The sequence below is a fragment of the Prionailurus bengalensis genome, chromosome D4 (assembly GCF_016509475.1).
Source record: "Prionailurus bengalensis isolate Pbe53 chromosome D4, Fcat_Pben_1.1_paternal_pri, whole genome shotgun sequence".
NCBI classification, from domain to species: domain Eukaryota; kingdom Metazoa; phylum Chordata; class Mammalia; order Carnivora; family Felidae; genus Prionailurus; species Prionailurus bengalensis.
Window position 1 is genome coordinate 84,974,549 of NC_057359.1, and position 26,698 is coordinate 85,001,246.

The window sequence follows — 26,698 nt, forward strand, 5'->3', positions numbered from 1 at the left end:
TTGTATCCAGGCTCTGCCACCCTCCAGCTGTGTGGCCTGGGGTGGGGATTCTACCTTTCCCGTCCATTTCCTCACCTCACCTTCTCTACCTGTCAGGATTGGGGGTTCCAGGCAATGAGATGATGTGGGTAGAGCACCCCACGGGTAGTAAGCCGGGGAGTCTCTGAGGAAGTGAAAGGACTTGGGTTTGTCTGACCCTCAGGCCCACTGCCTCACCCAGGTGCGGGGCCTGCTCTGCGGGCCCCCTGCCCCCGGAGCCCGCAGCCTTCCCAGGATCCCCTGGTTCCTCCTCTCCCTCCCCACCCCTCCCTTCCCCTCTGCATCCCACCAGGCAAAGCCTCTCAGTATTTCTGGATGCCCTTGGAGGTCCTGCCTGTGCTGAGGATCCCCGCGTACCCACGGCTGTCCCGGCTTGAGTACCCAGCCCAGTCCCCCCAAGACACTGACGCGCCTGCCCGTGTTGCGTCCCGGCCAGCCTGCCTTCGCTTTGTGGGAGGGGCGTTTCTTCACCTGCCCGACATCTGGAGGTGGGGATGGGGGGAGGAAGATCCTTGGCCTTGAAAGAAACCTGTGCTGCCAGGGACCTATGGTGTGACCTTGAGCAGACCGCTTTGCTTCCCTGGGCCTCAGTCTCCCCTTCAGTGAAATGGGGATAGTGGGCTTCCTTCGAGGCCCTGCACGGTCTGATCCTGCCACCTCTCCAGCCCCTTCCCCTGCCTGTGACCACTCACCCTGGCTGCGTGGACCTCCTTACTGCTCAGGAAGCAGCCCGGACTCCTTCTTGGGGCCTCGCTCCCTCTCCATCTCTCCTCCCCGAATGCTGGCTCCGTAATCCGTCTGCAACAATGTCACTTCCTCGAGGCGCCTTCCCCGCCTGCCCTACAGAGCCACCCTGACCCTCTGTCCCCCTTCCTCCACCTTTTCCGTCCCTTTAGGTTTACGGATGTTTATTTGCTTCCAGTCTGGCCCCCACCAGCTTGTAGGCGCCAGGAGGGCGGCAGCCCTGGGGGGACCATCGGGGCCCGGCACACAGTAGGTGCTCAGCACACAGTCGGTCAGGCCACGGATCTTCATTCTCAACTTTGCTTTCTCTCACCCCTCATCCAAGCCGCCGGGAAATGGAAATGTATCACAATAAGCAGCTTCTCGTCATCCCGTCCTCTTCCACCTGTACTGAGCCACCTGGTCTCTCGCCTGGACTATTGCCAAAGCTCCCTGAACACATCTCCCTGCGTCCCCCTTCACTCTCCCCTACTCAGCAGCCAGAAAATCCCCTTCAAAGCCTGAGCCAGCTCCTGCCCCCTCTGCTCACACCCTCCGATGCCCCCTCCCCCACCCCCCGGTCGCTGGGGGTCAAAGCCACAGCCCTTTATTTAGGGCCATCCCTCTCCGACAAGCTCCGCCCCTCCAGCCACATTAGCCTCCTTGCCTTCCTTGCTGTCCCCTCTGCCCAGGACCCCCTCCCCTAGGTGGCAAGAGGCAAGGCTCATTCCTTCCCTCCTTGAGGTCTCTCTCACGCCCCCTGTGGGAGCCACCTGGACTCCCTAGGGAACCCTGCACCGCCCCCGCTCCCCCCCGAAACCACAACTCCCTCCCCTACTTTCCACCCTATCACCATCTGGCATACGAGGCACCTTTTATTTGTTCTCTTGAATGTCTGTCTCCCCCGCTAGAATCTTGGCTTTGCTCGCTGCTGTACCCTCAGTGCCTGGAAACGTGCCTGGGACATAGCCGGAGCTCAATAAATATTTGTTTAATGAATGAAATTAACAGGGTGAATAAACGAATGAGGGAACAATTCTGCGAAAGCAGGGAGGCAGGGTCTTCTGGGTTCGGGGCAGGTGAGTTTGGAACCCTTGTTAGTTTAGCTTCTGTTCTCGCTTCAAGCCCCCTCACCTGGCCTGGCTCCCACTCAGGTCCTCGACGGGCGAGCAAAGAGCAGAGACACTTGAAATCAGTTCTGGTGCCGCCTCTTTTTTTAGGACAGCTGTCCAACCCTTGCGAGCCCCAATTTCTTTGTCTGTAAAATGGGGCCAATGATACCGTCACTGATGTTTATTGGACATTCTCCGTAAGCCAGGCTCCGTGCCCCAGCTTCCCGGGTTTGCTAAAAGAACAATGTGAGGTCTGGGCAGAAGCTCGATGAAGACCACTGAACGGGAATCAGGATGCTGAAAGACCCACTGGTGGGTCCAGCCCTGCCCCCCGCACTTGAGCCTTGCAGGTAAGGGGGGCGGGTGGGGGGAATCCACCTGCCGCCTGCCTCTGGGGGAGCCTGCAGAAGTTCTGAGCCTTTATCGTCTTATCTTTCCTTATCTTCACGCTGCTGCCTCCGGGCCCTGCGTGTGGAAGGGCGAGTCCGTGCCAGGTGGCAGAGGGACCTCCCCGCTCCACGTCCCCATCCCCCCTCCCGGCTCCTCGGCCCCCTTCGGTCCCAGCTCTGGCCTCAGCAGCAGATGAGCCTGTCACATTCAGCGCTTTTATTTCACACAATTGCTTCTGCCTCCTGGAAGAGCTTCTCCTCGCAAATCAAATCCACCCCAGGTGGGGAGAGTGAAAATCAATGCCTGGTGGAAAGTTCCCCACGGAAAACTAATTGGTTCTCCTGGAAGGTTCTTTAACCACAACAGGCTCTGGCGTCCGCCCGGGCTTGGTCTGTTTGCCCAGGGCTCCAGGCTGGCTGACGGAGGGCACGGAGGGACACGGTGGCATTTCCCGGGGCTGCTCACAGAGGGCCCAGCGGGGACCGACGCCTGCCGGGGCTCCGCCAGGCTGGGGCACAGAGCGGTCGGAGGGGGAGGCTTGGAGCCACGGACCTGATTTCAATCCAGCTCCAACGTTTCCTGGTCGCTGCCCCTGGGCAGGTCACTTTTCTTTTCTGAGCCTCAGTTTCCCCTTCTGGCAAACAGGGGTATCAACAGTGCTCATCCTGCAGGATCTTTGTGGGATTATAGATAATGTGGGCACAGCATCTGGTGGGTGTTAGATTCTCAATTAACAAAGCTGAGTGCACCGAACGGAGCTTTATTCTATCAGAGCAGAGGGCAGAGTCCTCTGGCTGCCTCTACTAATAATGATTATTATGGCAGTGCTATTATTATTGAGTGCTTACTACGTGCCAGGGGCTTACTCTCTGCTCTACGGTTAATCCTCTCAGCAGCCTACAATACGGGTATTGTTAATATGCCCATTGAACAGATGAGGAAACCGAGGTTCATAGCTGGCAATTGCCAACCCCAGAGGGGTCTGAGGGCCAGTCTGGGGCTCTTCCCACTGGCCTACACCTCCCTGGGCACGAACCTTCCCAAAGGATCCTGAACGGACTCCCGTCACGGCCGCTGGGTCCCGCCTGGCGACTCTAACCCTCCCTGAAGTGACATCTATATAAATATTGTTAATGGCCAGAACATAATGTTAAGTCAGGTTTTACTGGACTCCCTCATCCAGCCTTCGGATTTATGGCGATAGGATTTGAGGTAAATGTTTATTGGCCCAAGTGAGAGCTGGGCATTCCTCTCCCCCGACTGCCTGCTCCCCGGGGCTGCCCGAGGGCCCTCGGTCCACCTGTCGGGAGCACGCCGGGATAAATCTCACCGAATGAAATATTTATTAATTTTGCTAACCAGTGTTGATCTCATAAATTACACCGACTTTTTCATGAAACGGTTATTAACATCCGAGGCGCTGTGTTAATGGCTTATTGACCAAATATGGGATAATTAGGCCCGGGGAGCTCGGCCTAGCTGATCTTCCAGAGGCCAATTTGGCCAGGATTACACCAATGACCTATTTTATATCACGGCCAGGGTTGTGGGGCGATGCTGGAGCCCGGCCCTCTGAAAGCTGGGTTCTTAAGGGGGCTCCTGCCAGAAAGCCACTCTGACCTCCCGCTGTCCTCCTGGCCCAGAAGCCTCCCCAAACGTGGCCGGGTCTGTTCCTCAGTCGGGAAAGGGGAACACAGCTCTGGTGCTGCCTCATGGCTCCCATCTTGACCCCAGCACTGAGAACCGGTGTTGTTAAGGGCAAACGGGGAAACAGAGGCCTGAGAGGGGTGGACAGGACAGTGCGTATCCCCCCTCTGCTCCTGCAGGAGCTGGGGAGAGAAGGATCCCGTGTGCCCTGAGAGCAGGACCGTTCCCTCCAGAGAGAAGGGCGGCAGGGACACAGAGCGCTCCCCAGGGCGCTGTGCACTTGGGCACGTGGCTGGTCTGCTGCCCAGGCCTGTGCAGAGACGCTCGGGTCCGCACGGGTCGTCCGGATGTCTGCATTTGTCCACACACACGGGACGGGCCTCGGCGTGTGGCTCTGTGTTTGCACGTGGCCCTGGCACACGTGTGTGCACCCCCTTAGCTGCCCAGCTCCAGGCCTGGCCCCTGCAGCTGTCCCCTGAGGCATCTCGCTTTCTGGCCCGTGTGCTCATTGAGTCTTCCGGCCAATCGTGAAAACTGCTCCCTCACCTGCCACCGCCCTTCTTCCTTGTGACCCCCAGGGGGGCCACATTGAGAAGAAGGGGGAACCAGCGACACCAATAAAATTCCATTCCCAGGTCATTCCGCTATGCTTTCACCCGCTCGGGGACAGGGTGCTGGTTCCTGTTTAGGCAGGACATTCATCGTTAAAGCTCAGGAACGTTGTGGAAATATGGGATCATGGCTCGTGAGCTCCCATGAGCCTCTAAGAAAACTACCTGTGCTCCCTCAGAGTGGATCCTGCCCCCCAGGTTTGTTCTGTGTGACCCCACCCCTTGCCTTAGCTGATTGGACCACGGTGGGGCATCTAATCCCTCCTGGGCCAATCTGGTTCTGTCCTGGGAATTTGGACCAGGGGCCAGCTGCCAGGTAGTCTCTGCTGATTGGTGCATTGAGGATGTGAACATTCGGCATCTGCGAGGAGCCACGTTCAGTTGATGAGCTTGGAGAAGCAGAGAGAAATTCGGACACAGGGAGAGAGCGCCAAAATGTACTTGAAGAGAGCAGCAGAGAGAGAGCCCGGGAGGCCCAGAGTCAGAGAGAAAGACAGGTGGAGAGGGGCTGCTGCCCCCATCCTGGCCTTGCTGGGCACTGCCGGGGCAAGCCGCCTTCTCTGGGAACCAGTGTCAGGGGCTTGGGTATGTGACCCCAAAGGGGCCCGTCTGAGATGGTGGAGAAGAGTCTGCCCCTGCCCTGCCCGGAGCCATGGAGATGGCTCTGGGGGTGCCCTTGGGGTCTCTTGTCTGGAAGGTGGAGGCTCCCTGTGCTGGAGAGGCCATAAGCTGCTCTGTGCTGAGAACCAATCAAAGGCTGTCAGCGGAGGGCAGGGAAGGCACCCTGCCCGGGATGAGTGTGTCGGGTGCCTGGGTGGCCACCCTCCTCTGCCCCCCAGGCTGCCTCTTCTCTCTCAGGGGTTTGTGGAATCTGACCCCGGCCCCACAGACAGCCCACAGGAGGTGCCCATCACGATGGGCTCTATAGGGCGCCGACTGCCACACAGGTCTGCATTTGCTCTCTGTTGACAAAATCTTGAAACATTCTCATCTTTAACTCTGAGTGCCAGCAGAGGATCGGGGACCTGGCTTACACGGCAGGGTGACAATGAGGACAGCGGCATCAGCACATCCTTAACTGAGCACGGCTGTGGTGTAGGGGTGCCTGGGTCCTGAGGGGACCTGGGTGTTGCCCCATAGCAGCTGCTTCAGGCCTTGGCACCAGCAGGATCTTTCTAGAGCTTCTGTCTCCTGCTCAGAGAAGCCGTGACCTCCCTTCTGCTTGCGGGAGGCCCCGTCTCCCTTCATGATTCTCTGGGACCATGCTGGTCTTGTGCAGTGTTCTGTCCCAGTGCCTGGCCAGAAACTTGCTGGATGAATGGGTGAAGGTGTGAATGAAGGAAGGAAGGAAGGAAGGAAGGAAAGAAGGAAGGAAGGAAGGAAGGAAGGAAGGAAGGAAGGAAGGAAGGAAGGAATGAAGGAATGAATGAATGAAGCTCTGGCAATCCTCTGTCTCCAGAAGGGCTTTGTCTCCCTTCTCCCTTTCCCCCACTCCCAGGACCTGCGAGGTGCCGGGGTCTGAACCCAGACGCCCTACGAAGGAGGTGCTGACGGACCAGGCGGCTTGGTCCTGTCCAGCATGAGGGCTCCAGTGTCCCCAGGAAGGAAAGTTGCCCCCAGTTCATCAGTGTCGCTGTGTGCAGTGGAGAGCTGTCCCCGCTGGCTGGGGACAGGGCCCGTGTGTGAGTGCGGCACAGACATAGCTATGAGGAGAGCTCTCGCTCTTTAAAAAGGCCCAGCCATGTGTGCCTGGGCTCAGTCGGTTAAGCGTCTGACTTCGACTCAGGTCATGATCCCGCGGTTCATGGGTTCGAGCTCCGCATCGGGCTCTGTGCTGACAGCTCAGAGCCTAGAGCCTGCTTCAGATTCTGGGTCTCCCTCTCTCTCTGCCCCTCCCCTGCTAGTGTTCTCTCTCTCTCTCTCTCCAAAATAAATATACATTAAAAAAAATTTTTTTAAATGTCCCAGCCTGGATGATAAATATGGCCACCCACGCTCCGAGGGACAAGAGTCCATCTAGCCTCCTAGAGAATTTTATGTTCTCTGGTGCTTTCCTGTGTTTTCCAAATTTCCTAAAAGGAACAAGCATGGCTGTTAAGAAAAAGAACGGTGTGGGGGTGCCTGGGTGGCTCAGCTGGTTAAGTGTCTGACTTTGGCTCAGGTCATGATCTTGTGGTTTGTGAGTTTGAGCCCCACATGGGGCTCTGTGCTGACAGTTCAGAGCCTGGAACCTGCTTCCAATTCTGTGTCTCCCTCTGTCTGCCCCTCCCCTGCTCATGCTCTCTCTCTCTCTCTCTCAAAGAATAAATAAGCATAAAAAAAATTAAAACAGAAAGAGAACAGTGTGATGGAAACAAACATCTCCCTCCTCCCAGATGTGCTTGGGGACCCAGCTACTGTATATATATATACAGTGTGAACCCTGGTACCCCAAGTATTCCCAGATCTGCACCTGTTGGGTAGGCTGTTGGGTAGGCTGGATCCCAAGGGCCCTCCAGGATCTCAGACTCTTCTTTATTCCTGGTCAGCCCTCCTGGGGTCTGAGCTCATCTTCCACATTGGTGACCCAGAGCCACCTTGGGCTTTTAGCTGCCAAGACACCCTAGTGTGTGCATGCACACGCACGCACACACACACGCATGCACACATGCGTGTGCACAATACATGCACACATATACACCCCTCCCTGGATCCCCCCCATCTCCAGTTCCTTGTTCCGTGTCCCAGACTCTGGCCCTGGAGTCCCCCCGCCTCTCTTCAGGTGACATTCAACGAGCCTGGAGAGGAGGCAGTGCCCTGCCCCTGCCTTTGCCAGAGATGGGAATGAGAATTTTAATGAGGGTTTATTTTTAATAAAGGTTAATAAAGTTTAATTAAATTAAATTAATAAAGTCCAATATTTGCCAAGCCTCATGTCAGGCCCGGGTGTGCTGGGAGGCCCGGGGATTAAGCTCTGTGTTTGTGTTCCCTCCCTGGGGGTGGGGGAGGAAGGCGGGGAAGGAGGGGCCCCCGGAGCCAGCTAGAGGGACAGGCTGGCTGTTGGGGCCTCCTGACAGGACATAATACCCCGTTGATCCCCATGGTGGGATCTCTGCCTCCCCCGCTGGCCTGGGGGGTGCTGGGGCGAGAAGGATGGCCCAGGCTTTGAGGAAGCTGCCTTCCACAGAATCCAAAGCCCCCTTTCACCTCCCAGATGGTGGCTCAGCTCCTTATTCCAACATTCAAGGCCTTCCAAATCTTCTGTGGGATGAGCCCTGCTGAGATATTCATAAAGCATTTTATTTAGCTCGACCCCCTTCCGCAATAGCAGTCTAGAGAGACTGAGGAATGCTGTGCTCATTTTACAGAGAGGGAAATTGAGTCTTGAGAGGTGAAGGGCCTCCGTTACCTCCAACGAGCACCCAGTGATTGAACAGAGATGAGCTGATTCTTCGTCTCTGTGCCATGGTTACCCAGGCTGAGACCCCAGCCTGGACAGTCCTGTCCTGCCCTCCGGACCCTCCCTCTTCCCGAGGCTGTGTGTGTACCTCAAGGTTTCCCAGGTCCCCCAGATACCTCTGGCTTTGCACCTGTTATCTCATTCAATCCTCAACACCCCTGGAGGAAGGTCTATTATTTCTATTATTGTCATTCTCATTTTGGAGTTGTGGAAACTGGAGCTCAGAGACAGGTGCAGGGAGGGGTTGAGAAGGATGTGAAATTCTCCAGCCAGTGTGACTTATTGCCCGTGGTGGGTGCACCCTGTGCTGGGGACCGGGGCCACTCACGGAGTGGCAGTCTTGCCTTTGAGCAGGGGATAGAGGTGGACCCTGGGGGTGCCCAGGCAGGAAGCTGAGTGGTGGTGAGAATCAAGGTCAATACTTGGTCAAGAATAAGAGAACAAGGAGGGCAGGAGCACCTGGGTGGCTCGGCAGGCTAAGCGTCCAAATCCGGATTTCTGCTCAGGTTAGGATCTCACGGTTTGTGGGTTTGAGCCCCGAGTTGGCTCTGTGCTGAATCCTGCTTGGGATTCTCTCTCTTCCTCTCTCTCTGTCCCTCCGCCACTCACATAAGCTCTCATGCACTCTGTCTCTCTCAAAATAAATAAACTTTTTTTTTTAAGTCGATTTTGGGGCACCTGGGTGGTTCAGTTGGTCAAACGTCCGACTTTGACTCAGGGCATGTTCTTGCGGTGTGTGAGTTCGAGCCCCGCGTCGGGCTCTGTGCTGACAGTTCAGAGCCTGGAGCCTGCTTTGGATTCTGTGTCTCCCTCTCTCTCTCTCTCTCTCTCTCTCTCTCTCTGCCCCTCCCCCACTTGTGCTCTGTCTCTCTCTCTCTCTCTCTCAAAAATAAATAAGCATTAAAAAAAACAAACAGGACACGGAGGGCAGCTGCATCCTTGGGTCTGAGTAGAGGTGGTGCCAGTGTCTTGGAACACGCGTCTCATGGCTCAGTCCAGGGAGAGACCTTTCTCATCCTAGGGGCTGGGGATGGAGGGGCAGCCCTGAGGGCCAGGGAGGCTGTAGCCTGGGGAAGGGACGGCAGTGTTCTTCAGCCCTGCCTGGACATGCCATGTGCCGTGCACCATGCTGGGGGGGTGGGGAACACGCAGGCTCTTTCCCTGGACCTAAGAAAAGCCCTCGGAGGGAGGGACTGTGATTATCCCCATCCTGTAGATGAGAACGCTGAGGAACGGAGTGATGTACTGACTTGGGCAGGAACCCAGAATTACCCCTGTCTTTCAAACCTCTGTCTCCAGCTCCGGCACCGGGAGGGCAACCGCCAGGGTTCTCGGACCGGCTCCCGCTCCAGGGGGGCAAGGGGACGGAGGGCCCAGATCCCGGGGCCAGCTGGCACGCGCCCTAGCGGCAGACCCTCCGCTCGGTGCCTCTGGCGCCGGCTCCAGCGGGCAGCCCTGCCTGACAGACCGCGTGAAAGATGGTGAAGTGTTATTAACAAAGGCATTGATTTTCCTATCTCTGCTTTATGCATTTTATTAGCCAAACACTTTACCGTGTAACCACTCAGCGCCACGCTGGCTGGCGATGAATCTGAAACGCCGGGGCACGTAAAACGGAATTGACCACATTGCTTATGCGCCAACAACAAAAATAACAGGCAAAAGTGTAATAAAATGAATAGCACCCGGCAATGGCCGTAAAAAAATATTACCCAGGGGACTGGGGAATTTCCTGGGCTGTGAAGTAGCTACGCGAGGGGGTCGCAGTGCGGGATTGATGGCAATTTCCCTCTCCCCGGATTTGGCCTGGGCCCAGGCTCCTCTGGGCCGGGTGCTGGCTTTGGCCACATCAGACCGAGTTGGCCACCCCTTGCTCAGTCCTTTCTCGTCTGGGATGCGGGAGACACGAACTGGGCAGTTAGCAGCAGACCTGGAGCCGGAGAGACTGGATTAAAGTCCATGCGCTCGGACTGTGTGACCTTCCAAAATCTCTGACCCTCTCTGTGCCCGTCTCCTTGTGAGGACGGGTGAGCGAAGGCCCTTCCCGAGCTTCAAGTCCTATTTGCTTGTAAACAGTCACTGAGGTTATTATGCTCCTAATTAGAGAAGAAAGGCCTTCCTGGGTGACTTTCTGAGTGTGCAGCCCCCTGGTTTGGAGGCAGGGGGATGGCTGAGATGACCTCTTCTCCTGTAGAACTGATGGCCCGGGCCTGGTCAGCAGGGCCCTCTGTCCTCAGGGCCCCACTCGGGCTCCCCTAAATCCTTTCTAATGACCGTGCTTAATGAACAGCGATGCCTCAGGGGCAGTCGAAACAGATGAACCCTGAGTCTATATATGGATTCCTCCGTCTGCCCGGCTCTAAATTGTGTGACAGCTCCTGGGGGGGGGGGGGGGCTGCGTTTGTGAAGAGAGGGTGGCCGGAGTGGGGCTCTCGTGGGGACCTCCCAGGAGCGAAGACGCAGGGTTCACTGTGATGGTTGCCGGGCCTGACACAGAGCAGGGCAGGGGGGCCACCAGCTGGCCCAGCCCCCCAGAGCCCCAGAGCAGCCTCCCCGCTGGGGACGAGGCACTCTTGCTGCCTTGGTTGGGGGTGGGGGGTGGGGGGCTGAGGGCCTGGCCTGGTGCATAGTAGGTGTTGAGTGGAGGGACCAGCTGGCCTGCCCAGCTCTGCGGGGCACTTTCCACCCCTCGTTTCTTTGACACAATCAGTCTGCGAATTACAGAGGCCCCTTTCATGGGTGAGGTTCAGAGAGGGGCTCAGGTTCGGGTCAGGCCTTCCTCTCTGGCAGTGGCTCTCAGACTTCACAGGGTATCAGCGGGCGTGGCTAAAAGGAATGTTCTGGGCTCCACCTCCCGGCGGCTGTCCATTCCAGAAGTCTAGGAGTTTTCGTTTTGATAAGCTCTCCAGGAGATCGTGATGCAGGGGATTCACACAAGAGTTTACGGAACCACCATTAGTGGCTCCCAGGTCGGTAGTCCTGTGCCCGCCCTTCTCAGAAGGTACAGGGAGCGGTGGGAGGCACCCCTTCTCCCGCCACTGCCGTGGCCCTGGGACTGATGCCTTTGCAGGGCCTCTCTCCTTGCACAGATGCCTGTCGGATGCCTCTGCCCTCTTCCGGGGCCCGATGATACCCCGAGGAGCCAGGGTCCACAAGCCCCAAGTTGGGGGAGGAGAGGGCTTAGGAGAGCCAGGCTGGGACTGGAAAAGGCCTGAGTTCACGGCCTCCATGTCTCCGTTAGTTTCTTGGCCTCTCAGCCTCAGTTGCCTTGTCTGCAAAATGGGGAGAATGATACCTCTTTCAAAGGGCTGTTCCAGCTGAGGCCACCGTGAGCACTCAGGGCTCTTGTCAAGCCTATCGCTTCTCTCCTGAAGGTGAGGCCCAGGTTTCTAATTCTGGAAGGACCCTGGAGAGTATCTGCACCGGGCTTGAACTCGGATCTTGCTGATACCAGACTCCGTGTTCTCAAGTCCAAGTGCCTCTATCTTGGGACCCAGCAGTGGGCAAGGCTGGCCTGGGCTCTAACCTCTTGGAGTTTCCAGTCTGGTGGGGGAGGCAGACTTTGCCACCAGACAGGCAATCTAAGAACAGTGGTTAGGGGAGGCTGGGAGGCTGTAGGAGCCTAGGAGAGGCCCCTGGCTACATCTTGAGGAGGTAGGGATGGTCAGGGAAGGCTTCCTGGAGGAAGAGGCATTGTAGACTTGAAGGGTGAGATGGCTTAGGCAGGCAAGAAAATTTGGGGAGAAGATTAAGGCTGAGGGTGCAGGGGTGTGAAGGCCCCGAGGTGAGGGTTTGGGGAACTCTTCATTGCCTGAGGTGTAGTGTGTGAGTGGGGGCTGCTGCAGACAAGGCAGGAGGGGACAGTGGGGGCCACTCCGGCTGGAGCCACCTTCTGTGGCTTGGCCTTTCTCTGAACCCCATGACCCACCCAGGGGAGACTCTAATATCTTTGCTTGTATCTTTTTTCTTTATTTTGTGATTAATTTTTTTTCTTTGTTTTTATTAAAAAAAAGTTTTAAGTTTACTTATTTATTTATTTGGAGACAGAGAGAGAGAGAGAGAGAGCGAACACACACACAACTGGGTAAGGGGCAGAGAGAAGGAGAGACAGAATCCCAAGCAGGCTCCACGCCATCAATGCAGAGCCCGAGATGGGGCTCGAACTCACAAACTGTGAGATCATGACCTGAGCCGAGATCAAGAGTCAGATGCTCAACGGACTGTGCCACCCAGGCGCCCATGATTAATTTTTTTTCTTAAAGGTGATTTCAACTTCCTGAAAGCGCCTCTCCCCCTCGCCTCCCTGAGCCTAGAGCGAATGCACAGACCCACTTTGTCAACTGGAGGAAGAAAACAGCTTGGTTATTACACAGTAACTACAGTGGAATTACCTGATTGTTTATATTTTTCTTGCTACGTAATTGTGTTTGGCCTTAGCATGTAAATTGGGCCATAATTACTGTATAATTTATAGTTTTTATATCTTATAACAAGTTAGTGTCTAAATCACACACCCCCATGTAAATACTTTAAAATTATTCAGTAATTACTTATTTACATTATAATTAAAAATAAGTAATTAGCATACATTTACAAAGGATTTACATACTTATTTCTGAATATCAGTTCTTGGCAGTGCTAGCGAAATCTTTTGCTGATAATAAAACGGAGGCACAGGAAGGAAAGCTTCCCCACGTATGGCTTTGGGGTCCCCTGGCTTCTTGCAGCCTGGCTCTGAGGTGAGAAGAATTTGGGGATCGGGACCTTAAAAGTCCCTCTGGACAAATGAAGACTTTGGGGAGGAGAATTAGGTCTTCTTTTCCCTGAGAATGAAAGTAGTCTTCATGTGCAGCATGAAATCGAGGTGGACAAATGAAAGTACTTCCTGGTGATGCTGTGAGGAAGATGCCAGAAATGGGGCTAACAGTTGGAAGACCTCCCCGCTTCCTGTCCGTCTTTTTTTTAAATATTGATTGATTGATTGATTGATTGGGAGGGTACAAGTGGGGAAGGGCAGAGAGAGGGGGACAGAGGATCTGAGGCGGGTTCTGTGCTGACAGGCTGACAGCAGTGAGCCCGATGTGGGGCTAGAACTCATGAACCGCGAGATCATGACCTGAGCCAAAGTCGGATGCTCAACCGACTGAGCACCCACATGCCCTTCCCTGTCCGTCTTGACCTTGACACTCTTCTAAAATAGTAAGGCAATGATGGGTGCTGAGAGCAGTTGCCATTGACAATGAACTTGCCAAACATTGTCTCAATCTCCACGGGAAGACCGTTTGTTAACTCCCATTTAGTAGGTGAGGAAATAGAGGCTCGAAGCAATGAATGAACTCACCCAGACCTCTAGAACCATGGAAGCCAAAGTGGTAGGGACAGAAGGCCAAGGGGAGGGCTGGGAGTGACAGTGAGTTGGCCACCTCCTCCCTTTGGTTCCCAGATGCAGGTATTCTGTCCGTAGGGGACACCACCAAATAATGGCTGTTGGGTTAAGGTGTACACAGCATCCTGAAGGATGACCCTCTATCCTCACAGGTAGCTTGCCCAACCAAGATGGCAGCTCACCAGGCCTACCTATATGTTCCTAGGGGCACGAGCTTCGTTCTCATTCCTCAAAACACCTTGTTGACTGCTCGCTCTAACCTACTGCTCTGTTACCCTCCCAGCTTCTGGAAGGTGTGTTGTTTGGCAGGACCAGTGGGTCCCGTGGTCAAGGGTCCACGATGCACCTCCTTCTCCATAACGCAAGCCCCTGGGTCTGAGGCTATGTTATCGAGAATCCCATGACAACAGATCAAGATGGTCTGTGAGGCTTCAGATGGTGGTATAGACTGTGGCCTCATGGGCAGAAATGTGAAAGTCACTCCTGAGATCCGGGTCAGCCCCGCCAGGATGATTTGTTGGCCTTATCTGGATAGTCTGATGCCATCAGCTGGCCACATCAAAGGTTGGTGCTGTGTTGGGTGCTCTGTGTCCATGTTTGTTGCTGGCAGGCCTGACATTCAGTAGCAGCAGTAGTGAGGTCAGCCTTGGGAGAGGGAGCCCATGCTTTGGGGTCCATGCAGAGCCCCCATCCCTGCCACTATGGTGACTCCATTCATAAGTCCATCGCACAAGTTTTGGGGGTGCTGAAGCTGGAGACTGCCTGACATCTGCTGGCCGGGTCTTCCTGTCCATGTCATGGTCCAGTGTCTCTCCTAGACCGAGTTTCCTCAGGTGGCCTTTCACAGGCGATGTAGAGATTCCCACACTTGGGCCCTTTCCCATAGGTCCGTCCACGTGTCTCTTCCCCAGACCAGTGAATTAAATAGGAATTTGCTGGTGACCATGGCCTTTCATCTTGTAAGTCTTTGAAGTGGCCCTGATCTTTGCCTTTTCCGCTGAGATGGAATTATTTTTGATTTTTTATCTTGGTTGTGGGAGGGGGTGTAGAGCCACCAAGGGCCTCCACTTGGTCTTTCCTACGTTACCAACTCTTACTGTGCAAATCAAGGGCCAAGGTGAGGCTTCTGCCAGCTGCTCAATGTGGCCTTTCCAGTGCTACATTGGAGAACTCATAAAGTGACCATTGAGTGGCCTGTGAGTGCAGGGGCCCGCTGTGAGATGGCCTGGGCCAGGATCCTGTTTGTGACCCATCGCCAGTATGTCCCTACCCTAACAGGGAGACTGTGCTGGCTCTTTGGGGTCGTAGGTACAAATGTCACCATGGTTTCTATATTCACCAGCCCTGAGCATTCCCCTTGCCCCAGTTACTTTAGAGTTACCTGAGGAAATGGCTGTAGGTCCTTTGGGTGTGGGGGCAGTGGAAAATCAATACTCTAAACCCCTGCTGTGGTTTCACAGGATCTTTCCTCCTGGGGACCAGTCTCTCCTTCATGTTCTGGGTCTGGGAACTGCTCAAAGGATTATGAGTTCACATTCTTTCCTGATCTTTTTTTTTTTTTTTTAATTTTTTAAATGTTTATTTTATTTTAATTTTTTTAATGTTTATTATTTGAGAGAGAGAGACAGAGACAGAGAGTAAGCAGGGGAGGGGCAGAGAGAGAGGGAGACACAGAATTGGAAGCAGGCTCCAGGCTCTGAGTTGCCAGCACAGAGCCTGACACGGGGCTCGAACCCACAGGCTGTGAGATCATGACCTCAGCTGAAGTCGGCTGCTTAACTGACTGAGCCACCCAGACACCCTGATGTTTATTTTATTTTTGAGAGAGATATTGAGAGAGAGAGAGAGAGAGAGAGAGAGAGAGAGAGAGCGCAAGTGGGGGAGGGGCAGAGAGAGAGGGAGACACAGGATCCAAAGTAGGCTCCAGGCTCTGAGCTGTCAGCACAGAGCCTGATGCAGGGCTTGAACCCATGAACTGTGAGATCATGACCTGAGCCGAAGTTGGCACTCAACCAACTGAGCCACCTAGGTGCCCCTCTTTCTTGATCTTTTTTTATTATTTAGAGTAAGGAACACCTTGTTGGCTATTCCTCTATCCACTCTAGGGACACTAGGACCTGCTGGATGCCATTTTGGCCTTGTTGACAACTAGGGAAACTATGTCTGCTTTGCTTCTGACAGTCAAGCACTGCCACCTGGCCTCCTATTAAAAAATCCCCACCAAGGGGCCCAGTTCTGTAATATCACCTCCAACCAACCGCCCTGGGTTTGTCCTTTGACCCCTTCTTCAAGTTGGCCATGGAAGTTGTGGCATCTTTGTTTAATGACAGCCATTACTTGGTCTAAGCTCCCAAGAACCATCCCAACAGGTCTTGGGGCCCTTGCAAGAATTGCAAACCCTGAGTCATGGGAGAGTCTGTCATGTAGAGAAACTTCCCCTTGTGTGGCCTTATATTCTACCTGCTTCAATTCAGCACCACAATGTGTTGCGTTCCTGGCTCCTGCCTGTGTGGATGAGCCAAGACCTTAAGCTTCTTTGGTTTCTAGTCCCTCACCTCCCTTAGTAGGTCCGCACTTTCCCAGTTGAGTCCCAATTCAATCTGATGTTGGCTTTAGGTCTGGCAGTCAAAAGGACAGGTGGGGACAGATCATGAGCAGAGTCAACATGTCTCCTAGGACATCGGGCTCATTTGAGGCTTCTGCAGAGTTTTCAAGCCAAAGTGGGGGGGGGGGTGCACACTATCCCCTAACAAAGGATGTGGCTCTCTTCTGCAGACCTACAGAGTTTGAGGGAATCAGGGGTTCAAGATTGTCAAAGGCGTCTACTCAGATACGCCCATTCCAAGTTGCTGGGTCCTGCTCCTTCCCTACGAGGACCTGCCTTTGGCATAAGACAATTAGATCTTGAGGTTCAACTGCTCTTGGTGAGGTCCTGAGTGTTGTCTCCAGCTCCACCTGCCCACCAGCTATAGGACACAAGTGTTTCCTTAAATACTCCCAGGAAGATGTTCTAGCTTTCCATTCACTTCGAATTGGTGGCCAATTGCTTTGACTTTGTCTCTCTCTTTACAGCATTTGGGCATTCGGCAATAGCCATCCAGTTCTACCATTCTTAAAATTACTATTTCCACCCAAAGTCACAAACACCAGAGTTGTTGCACAAGCCAGGACATCCACTTTCCCTTGTATCCTGTCCTAGCTCAGCAGTGGAGAGAGCAAAAACCACAGTGTGCCAGGGACTGCCAACAGTGATGGCGTCCTCGTCGCCCAGCAGCTGGCAAGTGATGAGGCTGTGAGTATGCTTCTTGGCTGGTGAGTGTGTGGGCTGAGAGGTGTCTGCACGGTTTTGTTCAGGTAGCAAGCATCTGGGGGCTTCTTGAAGGCACTACCTAGAAGTTATGTCTCCTGCCCCTCAGTCCAGAGGTGGAAACTGCCAACCATCTACTTCACTCTGGGAAAGACCTGAGAGGGAATCCTTTCAACTGTAGGACAGGTTTGGGGAGACAGTGTGAGCTTCTGGAAAAGAACCCCAACTCTGGGGCTCCTGGAGTTCAAGTCCTGACTCTGCCACTTACCCAAGACATGTGACCTTGGGTGAGTCACTTCATCTCTCAGAGTTTCCTCATGATAAAACGGGGCATGAAGAATACAATGCCTGCCTCATAGTGTTGTAGGAGAATTAGATTAATTCATGGCCTTAAAGTGCTCAGAAAGCCGTCTGCTACATCTTCAATGCCCAGTATATTAGGCATTTCCATCCTGGGCCCAAGATCTTCACCCTGCCCCACCAACAGGCAAGACCCAAGACCTTATGGGTGAGAAGGGACCAAGATCCCAGCCTCTGTTTCTGGGGAGTCTCAGATGGGGAGACATTTCGGGATAGACCAGAGAGATGTGACTGAGGCTTAGAGGCAGAGCAGGACAACCACGCCCCTAAAATACAGTTGCTTGGAGGAAAGCAAGGGCCAACCTAGCCTCTGATTCCATCTCAACACAAAGGCCTCACCAAGGTCATGGGGAAGTACTGTTTCAGGAACAGTTTGCGGCTGTGACAGAGGCTCCTCTGGTCTCAGCCGACACAACATGGTGTTACGTGTTGAGGGAAAATGGCTGAGCCTGGGAGTGAGAAGGAAAAGGCCCTAACCTGGGTGCCTATGTGACCTAAGCAGAGCCCTGAAGAGCCCCAAGGGCAAGGAGTCAGGGCAAGCGTGGTTCCTAAGCTGTGCAGGTCCCGTCTCCAACAGCGGCACCGTGTGGCCGAGAGGGGGAATAGCAGTTGGTGCTGTCTGGTATTCTTTTCTGCAGATTCATCTCTACGGAAGTGTTCTTAGATAAGCGTGTGTGTGTGTGTGTGTGTGTGTGTGTGTGTGTGTGTGTGTATAGCAGAAAATCCTCAAGAGGAAGAGGCTGAGTGTTGTACTAATAGGGCATGTGGAAACTCAAATTATTAAAAAAAATTTTAATGCTTATTTATTATTGAGAGAGAGAGAGAGCAAGAACAAGTTGGGGAGGGGTCAGAGAGAAAGGGAGACACAAAATCTGAAGCAGGCTCCTGGCTCTGACCTGTCAGCACAGAGCCTGATGCAGGGCTCAAACCATGAACTGTGAGATCATGACCTGAGCCAAAGTCAGATACTTAACCGACTGAGCCACCCAGGCACCCCTGGAAATTCAAATTATTAATGGGAAGAATGAGATTTAACATACTTTGCAGCCTGAGTTAGCAAACAATATCATACAGATTCCCTGTGTGTGTGTCCATGAGAGTTGGGGGTACATGGTAGGTAGGTGTGATTGTGCATGTGTCTGTTCCGAGTAGGGATGTGTTTCTAAATCCAGGGTGAAGCACAGAATGAGGGAGCTGAATAGGGCTTTGAGGACCATCTAACAGAACTTCTGCTATTGTTTGTGGGCTGAACTTCAGGAAAGATGAGCAATTTTTTCACGGTTGAATATCGAGTTATTATCAGAGCTGCGCTGAAATGTAGGGACATCCCGACTCCCGGTTTGGGGGCATTTTGTTTTATCGCTGTTGCAAAAACTCATTAGAAGAAGGGTTGCAGAGGGGGGCGTCTGGGTGGCTCAGTCGGTTAAGCGTCTGACTTGAGCTCAGGTCATGATCTCGCGGTCCGTGAGTTCGAGCCCCACGTCGGGCTCTGTGCTGACAGCTCGGAGCCTGGAGCCTGCTTCCGATTCTGTGTCTCCCTCTCTCTGCCCCTCCCCCACTCGTGCCCCTCTCTCTCTCGCTCTCTTTCTCTGAAAAGTAAATAAACATTAAAAAAAATTTTTTTTTGTAAAGAAGCGTTGCAAAGATATTGCAGAGAGTTCCCTGTACCGTCCACCCAGCCTCCTCTGTTAGGAACACCTTCCACGACCACAGTACTTTATAAAATAAGAGACTAGTATTGTTCCGGGGCCATCAACTAAACTACAGACTTGGGACTTCGGTGGTTGTTCCAGGGTGCCCTTTCCCTGTGCCGGGATCCAACCCGAGACACCGCATTGCATTTAGTCATTAGGTCTCCTTAGTTTCCTCAAACCTGTGAAAAACCTCAGGCTTTTCTTACCTTTTATGGTCTTGACGTTTTTGAAGATTTTCACCGTTTATGTTATGCCGCCTCCAATTCCAGTCGTAGAAACAACCGGAACACAACCTCACTTCCACCAAGGAGTTGAGGTTTACAGATAAAAACACACCTGCGCGTATTATGTCCGTTTCAAAAAAATGTTTATGTATTTATTGAGAGAGAGAGAGAGAGAGAGAGAGAGAGGGGGCATGAGTGGGGGAGGGGCAAAGAGAGAGGGAGAGAGAGAGTCCCAAGCATATGGAGCGGGCTCAATCTCAAGAACTGTGCGATCGTGACCTGAGCCGAAATTCAGAGGCAGACGCTTAACTGACTGAGCCACCCAGGTGCCCCTGCGTATTATGTGGTGACGTATGTATTTGGACACGAAAGGATGTTCACTGTGTTTATTTGTTATAATTTTTACATTTTGGAAAAATCCTGCCCCAGAATCTTGCCTCATCGGTGGCCGCAGACTCTGAAACAAATTCAAGAGAACGGGCAGAGGCAGGGCTTTCCGGAGTGAGCTGGGGTCGGTGCCGTGGTGTCACCCACCATCACCTGCCTGCGACTCTTCTCAAGATGGGGGCACGGGTCGGGCGCCTGGGTGGCTCAGTTTGGTTAAGCGTCTGACTTCGGCTCAGGTCATGATCTCGCGGTCCGTGAGTTCGAGCCCCACGTCGGGGTCTCTGCTGACAGCTCAGAGCCTGGAGCCTGCTTTGGATTCTGTGTCTCCCTCTCTTTGCCCCTCCTCTCCTCATGCCCTGTTTCTCTCTCAAGAAGAAACATTAAAAAAAAAAATTTAAAGATGGGGGCCGAGGGACCCCTAGGATGGCAGCGGAGGCTCCGGTGCTGGGGGATGAACACAGGAGGGAGCCTGCCTCCTGAACTCTGGTCAAGTTTTTCATGCCTGCAGTTGGAGCTCTGGGGTGCCCCATGACCCCTTCACCCTGCAAGGGAGAGGGAAGCCCACGGAGTGAATGTGGGTATGCATGTACATGGGCATCGTCACGCCTGTCGGTCAGTATAGATAAGCATGTGTTTCTTCACACACGTCCACACGTGAATAAGTGGCTTTTGCCCTCACTGGCTGGGTGACTTTGGGCAAATTACTTGACCTTTTTGTGCCTGTGGGCCTCCAACTTACAACTGCAGGGTGGCAGGGTATCCAGGGCTCACCAATACCTGTGTGATCCTCTATTTCCCAGGCTCCCTTGCAGTTAGGGGCCACGTGACTAGTTCTGACCAATGACAGGGAGCGGAGTGGCGCTTGTCGCTTCGTGGGTCTGAGGCAATTAAGACCGCAGGTGTTCATCATTTTCCTTTCCGGTGTTGGTGACCGACAGGGCCGCCTGTCCCACGGGGGCCAGCCATGAGACAGAGGAGGGCCAGCGATCCGTACTGGGCTTTATGTGAGTGAGACAAATACATTTACTGTGACTCAGCACTGAGATTAGGGGCTGGTTTGTTATCCTGTCCGATCCTGACCAATAACAATCATACTTGTCCCGTAGTAGGCGTGAGATGGTGGGGAGGCCTTTCCGAGTTCACGCGTTCGTGGGGATATTGTTGGGGCTTTGCAAAGATTCCCATGAGCTGGGGTGTCGTGATATCTAGTGTGAGCTCACAGAGTGCCCCGGAAATAATTATTGTCCTTATCATTCCTTAATGAGGCAGGATTTCTGGTGAGTTTCATTTCCAGACCTCATTTGGAAGGGTGACTGTACCTTCCATAGAAGGGTGACTTTAGCTACTTGAGCAAACAAGGTTTACGGGACCAACTATGTGCTCCTGGAGGGCTGGGCAAATGGAGACGGACAGGGGCCATGCGGCGGGGGGGGGGGGGGGGGGGGGGGGAGGGCCCTGCAGGACCAGACAGATAACAGCCGCTCCCACCCTCGCTCCCCACCGCAGGCAGCACCCGGGAAGGAAGGGGTCCGTCTCCCAGGGTGCGGTCCCTGCAGGCTGGGGCTATAGCTACGTGAACGTTCTGTCGGGGATCCTGGGATGGGCCTGTCTTGGATGATAAAGGCATGTCAGTGCGTGTACAGAGACCCTTCTCTGAGCCAAGTCCTAAGCCCACACCTTGATTAACTGCAACTTAGTGGTCACGGTGTCCCCGAGGACAGACTTCTTCATTCTCCAACTTAAGGACAAGGATGAGACTCTGAGACAGGAAGGAGCTTGCCTGAGGCGGTGGGGCCAGAACTGACCGCAGAATGTCCGGCTTCCACCCAGGAGGTACTGTCCTGCAGCTGCCCGGATAGTCTGGGCACTCACTACCTGCCGAGTCTGCCAGACAGTCCCCTCGAGAGGGTGATGAGGACAGTGACAGGCATGGCCAAGTTGGAGAAGCGAATTCTCAAAAAGCGCGGAGAACGCAAGACCATTTTTATAAGAAACAAAACCAAAAGCTCCTATGTCTTTCCTTAGATCCGTATGTAGGTGAAGGAACAGAGAAGAATCTGGAAGGAGACGCATCAGACTGGTAAGCGTTACCTCCAAGGGTGACAGGGTGGAGGGTGGAGGTGATCTTGGGGGGCTTTATCTCTGATGCTTACGTTGTTTTTTACAGTGAAAATGTGTTCACATACCGCCTGTGTAATCAAGAATTCATTTACAGATTTAAAAAGGGTAAAAGTGAATAGACGACCCTTGTGGGGGTCACAGTTTAGGACTGCCTTTCTGCCATGTTCGCTCAGGCTCATCCTCTGTGCTCTGTCAGATGATCTGCGTGTTAACGCTGTGTGTTTTCTTGACCCGGGCTTTTGCCGATGACCGTCCCTCTGTCGGGAACATCCCCACGGGCCCTCCCCCTCCGTTTTCACCTGACTCCTTTTTGGCCTTAAGGTCCCGAGCCAGGCATTAGCAGCTCTAGGATCCTTTCCCTGATTGGGGCCCCTTCCTCCAGGCTCCTGAGTTCCCCCCACTGTAGCTTTCATCAGCCTGTATGACCACCTCTTGTTTTCTTGTCTGTCTTCATCGCTGGATTATAAAGCGTGTGAGGTAGGAGCTGGGCCGGCTTTGTTTGTTACTTGATCTCCAGCACCTGACGCTTGGCAGGAACTTGGCGAGTGTTTATTGAACGAGTGAATGGTTGAGTCATGAACATGTCAACGGCGGTTCAAACAGCACAGATGTGCGTTTGAATGATCACCTCCTTCTTTCTAGCCATCATATCTCTATGGATAGTTTGAGTTTGCACTCGCTTACCGGTGACAGCATGTGGCTTGGCTCCCCAAAGGCTGGTTTCTATTTAGTTAAAACCCACACCTTCTCCACCCGAGTCGTGGGCCTTCCTCCTTGGGGGATCCAGGTGCCTGTCTTTCCTCCTGGTTCAAGTGTCTCTTATTATGCTCAGCCCATCGCTGGCTTTCTCTCCTGGCTTCTCAACCCCAGAAAATCTCATCTGTCTGTCCCCACGGGCTCTTCAAGGAGGCATGCTTGAAGCAATATGGTGCATGTGTTGCTTGGGGGTGGGGAGTGAATGGTAAGGAAGAGAGAGTGGAGGGAGCTCTCCGGAGCATGGGCCTCCTCAAATGGGATGTCGAGGTGTATTTGTGGTCTGGAGAGTGACCGTGACCACCAGGAAGAGGCCCCTCTAGTTCCATGTCTGGCTGCCATGGTCCCAGAGGAAGGGCACGGCCAGAGGCTGCGGGCAGATGTGCTACACGGGGATATCTCACGTGGCCCCATCTCTGACGGGTATCACAAACCCAGGGATGCCACAAATCCACTCCGGCCCCTCCCCCACTCAGCCCGGACCCTGCCTCCCGGACCCCCCTACTCTGGCCTTCCCGGGAGCCAGGGAGCTGGGGACAGGAAATCACACACCGAGGCCCTATCTGATACCCATAAGTTTGCGCAAGCTTATGTAAATCACACAAAAACTGACAAGTTTTCCTATTAAAAGATAATTGTAATCAGGGTGCCGGCCGTGCGGCGTGGGGATGATTGGAGATGGACGGACAGCACGGAAAGATGGATTGTTTTAATTTGCACCAATTAAATTGAAGTTCATGGGATCATCTTCTTCAATCTTCATGAATACTTTATTTTCTGGCTGCTACGGAGCTATTAAAAAGAATGATTGAGGCACGCGGCAGGCCGGGTATATTTTATGAAATATCACCTTTAAAGAATTTGAGTACGCCATTTTCATAATGAGTTTTCTAGTACCTAATCCTCTTTTCTATTACTACATTTAAGAAGTGGATTGATCTGGGAAGTGCCAAGGGTGCAGGTAATGATACATTTTGCCAGGCGCAGGCGGCGATAATGGATCACGTTTTGGCCAAGAGGATAATGGATGGGTACTAGGAAAAGGCGTGTGCAAGAATTTGGTGGTGCTGGTCCAGCCTGCGCAGGGGGCCCGTGCTGAGTCAGGCTTCCACTCTTACTTGGCGACTGCCCTGGCTCCGGGCCTCCGGGTTAAGAAAGGCCTGGAGCTCAGTGGAGGAGTGGAGCAAGGGGGGGGGGGGGGGGGGGGGGCAGGGAGCTGGGCCGGGGCGGGCTCCAGGGTCTGGGGCAGGCCGGAGGGGTCTGCGGTCTCAGCGACAGGGAGAGGCTACGGTTGCCTGTGCCGTCCCGAGCCGGGGGCTGACGCTCTGGTGTGCAGCCAAGGGTTTGGGTCTGGGGGAGGGGTGGAGGAAGGGGGGCTCCCGAGCCCACGAAGCAATTAATGGGGTCCAGACAGCAGGACAGGGTCTGCAACAGCCCTAGCTACGGGCCTGACCGCAGCAACCCTAGTCTTGACCTTGACCTCCTTTCTCTAGGCCTCATCTCTCAGCGCAGTGGTCTTTGGGTCTAGAAAGGAAAGGCAGACGAGGAAGTGGATGGCCGGTTACGCTCCAAGAAGGCTGGGCGAGTGTGGGCCAAGGGGTCCCTGCAAGGATGGGGTTCTGGGGCCTTTAGCCTGTGGTCATGATGATGGGCAGAGGCAAGGACTTAGATGTGACATAGGAAGCTGGGTCAGAGGAGCCAAACCCGAGTCGTGGGCCTGGTTTCCTGGTCTCAGCAGATACCTGAGGGCGTTGGCCTGGCCCTGATTGGCCTGGCCACCAGAGGCCCAGCACCAGTGGCTTCCTGAGCTCCCTGCCATTGGCCCTGGGAAGGGTGGGCACCCGGCAGGGCCAGCCCAGGGGCGTAAGCAGACAGCGCCCCACCCCAGGCTGGGTCTCTGCTCCGCCACTTGGCTGGGCTCTCCTCCCCAAGCTTCAGCGGCAGCAGCCGTCATAATTAACCCTGCTAATTAATCAGGGCAGGACGGATTAATTGAGATCGCAGGAGACCAGGAGAGCAGGTGCGGCTCCGGGGCTGACGGGATAACGAGGGCTCTGGACGCCCAGGGGGCCTGGCCCTGCCCGGGGGAGCCCTGGGCTCGCTCAGCGGCGAGCCGTGCCAGGCAGGGGCCTGAGGGACCCCGCTCTGCCGGCTGCCCTGGGCCGACTCCGGCAGGCTTTGACGGGCCGAGGCTGTGAGGCCGGCCGGGCGGACACACAAGTTCCGCCCTCAGCCCACGAGCAAGGAGGCCCCGGGCTTCCGGGGGAGCGGGAGCAGAGCAGGGTCCAGGTGGGACCCTTCCCCCACAGGGGAGCAGGCCTCCTGCCGCCCCTGAGGCCCCTGGAAGGGGGCCCACATTTAAGCTGAGACCCCCAAAGAGTGATGCCTCTTAAACTCTGGGAGGGATTACTCAGCGGGGTTTCCGGCAGGGGAGTGACAGGGTCATTGAAGGTGCCCAAGTGGAGGCTGTGACCAGGGTCCAGGCAGGTGCAAATGGTGGCTTAGACTGGGTGGTGGCCGTGAAGGCAGGGAGGGCTCTCTGGTTGGAAGCTACAGAACTCGCTGATAGATGCAGCAGACTAAGGACTGAGGGACAGAAGGTCAAGGGTAATTACTCCATTACCAGGAGGTTCTGCTCCTCGGCTGGGGAGCCTGGAGCAGGTCAAGAGGGCAAGAAATGTTCAGCGTGTTCCAAGTTACAACTTCCCCTCCACGGAGATCCCACCACTCTTGTCACTTTGTTCATGCTGTTCCCTCTGCTGGAATGCCCTTTCCTACTTGAAGCCAGGTGAGCTCCTACTTACCTTAAATACCCAGAGTGACCCTCACCTCTCTCTCCCTCTCTCTCTCTCTCTCTCTCTCTCGGTTGTTGTAGCTTCTTCTTTGGCACCTCTACAGTACTTCTTGTGACTCTTGAACAAACATACAATTGTCCTTAAAGGTCCTTTTGGAATATGTTTGGGAGCTGAAATTACCAGCTCCCTCATATGCTTAATCCTCATGTAGGCATCACAAGTCATTTACCCCTTTTTCAGAAATGCTTATTTATTTTTGAGAGAGAGGGGGGCAGGGACAGAGGATCCGAAGTGGGCCCCATGCTGACAGCAGAGAGCCCGATGTGGGGCTTGAACCCATGAACCGCATGATCGTGACCTGAGCTGAAGATGGGTGCTTCACTGGCTGGTGCTTAACCACCTAGCCGCCCCACCATTTGTTCCGTTAAAGCAAGGTTTTCAACCTCAGCACGGTTGACGTTTGGAGCCGGAGCGTTCTTTATTGTGGACTACTGTACTGTGCCTTGTAGAATATTCAGCAGCATCCCCAGCCTCTGCTCATTAGATGCCACTAGCTTCCCCCTTGGTGAGAACCCAAAATATCTCTGGACATTGCCAAATGTCCCCTGGGTCAGTGCTTCTCCAACACAGAGGATCTGGACTTGTGTACGAATATGTTCCTGAAAGCACACGCCTGCCGAGAGACACATACGAGAATGCCCAGGTTGTCGCCCCACGCTGGACCGAATGCTGTCTGCAGTAGGAAGAATGAGGAATACGTAGATGGTCACTCGGGGACACTGTGTGGCAATAAACTGTGTCCCCAGCAATGGGGATGCATCTCACAAGCAAGAGAAGTGGCCGGATGCCAGGGAGTGCACCCTATATGACCCCAATTATGGAAAGTTCTATGGCGGGCACTAGAGTCAGCTTGGTGGCTACCTTTGGCATTTGCCACCACTTGACGGGCTGGTGATGTGCTTCTCGATGGCGTCAGTCTCGGTCCGGGTTTCATGGCTGTGTTGACCCTGTTAAAACTCTCTGGGCCAAACACTTAAGCTTTATGTACTTTTCTGCAAATGTGTTATGCTTCAGTAAAAAGTATACTGAGGGGCACCTGGGAGGCTCAGTCGGTTAAGCGTCCGACTTTGGCTCAGGTCATGATCTCACGGTCCGTGAGTTCGAGCCCCGCATCGGGCTCTGTGCTGACAGCTCGGAGCCTGGAGCCTGCTTCCGATTCTGTGTCTTTCTTTCTCTGCCCCTCCCCTGCTCACGCGCTGTTTCTGTCTCTGTCAGGTAAACATTTTTAACAATTTAAAAAAAAGGGATACTTAAAAAATAATGACACCACCTTAAAAAAAAAAAAATGAAAGTCTGGTGTGTGAAAGTTTGAGCACGGTAAGAAAGCGGGTCTGGCTTGCTCAACACTAGAAAATTACAAGGGCAAAATATAAAACAGGATCACGAACTTGCAAGGGTTTGGATGTCTGTTTTGCACTTTGCCCTGGTCAAATGCAGGGAGGACTTTGAGGACTCACGTCAGAACAAGCCAGTGCCCTGTGGGACAACAATGGCAAGTGCTCCCAGTCAGCTGATGCACAAAGTTGGACTTACTGGTTGGGTAAAATGCAGGTACGTGTGTGCGCGCGCGCGCGCGTGTGTGTGTGCTATAGTATACAAGTATACAAGGAGATGTTGTGAAAATAGAAACTTAGAAAAAGTGAATGATTT